Source organism: Camelina sativa, chromosome 20 (genome assembly GCF_000633955.1).
Source record: "Camelina sativa cultivar DH55 chromosome 20, Cs, whole genome shotgun sequence".
Taxonomy (NCBI): Eukaryota; Viridiplantae; Streptophyta; class Magnoliopsida; order Brassicales; family Brassicaceae; genus Camelina; species Camelina sativa.
In genome coordinates, this window is record NC_025704.1 from 20,334,255 (window position 1) to 20,335,344 (window position 1,090).

The 1,090-nt window shown below is 41.1% G+C and overlaps 1 long non-coding RNA gene across 1 annotated transcript in view; it reads left to right on the plus strand.

Annotated features, from left to right (window-relative positions):
- The window catches only part of LOC104771311, a 2,607-nt gene continuing 2,161 nt past the window's right edge, over nt 645-1,090 (plus strand). Inside the window, exon 1 of the long non-coding RNA XR_764788.2 lies at nt 645-742. This is a non-coding gene — a long non-coding RNA (uncharacterized LOC104771311). The remainder of the gene's footprint in view (nt 743-1,090) is intronic.

Below are 1,090 nucleotides of genomic sequence, written 5' to 3' on the forward strand. Positions count from 1 at the left end.
CGAAATCGTTTTCTTCTTTCTCTCCAAAACGGTGAAAGCTTCGTGGTCACCATCTTTGCCGACTAAAAGCTACAAGGTGAGAAAGAAGTCCATTTCTGTCACCAGAGAGGGAAGAAATTAAATGGCGGCAATGTTAATCGGAAGAGATTTTAAATCGGTTAGAAACTCTTCTAATCTGGCCGTTCGTACTCGATTCTTGTGTACGACATCCGCCGCTTGTCAACCCGATTCCGATACTCAGCCATCAGAATCTTCTTCGTCTTCGTCGTTCACGTTCGAGAAAGAAAATGAGAAACCCGTCTTAGTGAAAGCTCCCAACACTCGCCGGAACAATGACTCGGATTCAGTGACGATGCCGACGTCTTTTATGACCGGTTCGATCGTTGGGAAGAGGTTTTACAAGAAAGTGACGACGAGGGAAGCTGATTATGGGAATGGATGGACTGTGATGCTCGATTACAGAACCCTTAAAACCCCTTACAAAAGACCTCTCAAGCTTCGTTCTTTGGCTCTCGCTAAGGCCATTGCAGCTGAATGGGAGTATCAGGTTCGTTCTTTGTCGAGATGGCCTTAGCTAAAGCTGCTGATGCGATTGAATTGCTTTCATTTTTTTTTTTCGGAGGTTTTGTAATGGTGCAATTGAATTGGATTGATTTGTGTAGATGTAATGGGAACTGCTGAATGGAGAGCCATGAAGAGTCCATCTTACTACAAGCGTGGTGATTATGTTCCTGGACTCAAGGTCAGCTTTTGAATCTTCTTATTTGTTTTAAGGATTGATGTGAGAGTTTTAAGATGAGGGAGGAGAAGTTTGGTTGGCTTATATTATCTTTGAGCAAATGGATTAGTTTCATTTCCTGAATCACATGAAGTTCCTAGTTTTCCATATAGAAAACAGGTAGTATGTTAGCAACTTGGTACTACAGAGCTCTTTCATTCGCTAGCCTTTCACTTTAGAGATGTAATGAAAATCATTAGTCGATAATGATGTCATGGTCCTCTATTGTTAACAGATTCATGGTGCATTATTACTGTAATCTTTCGTTTGATGTTTCTTCCCTTCTTTGCTTTCATGACTGTAATCTTAAAT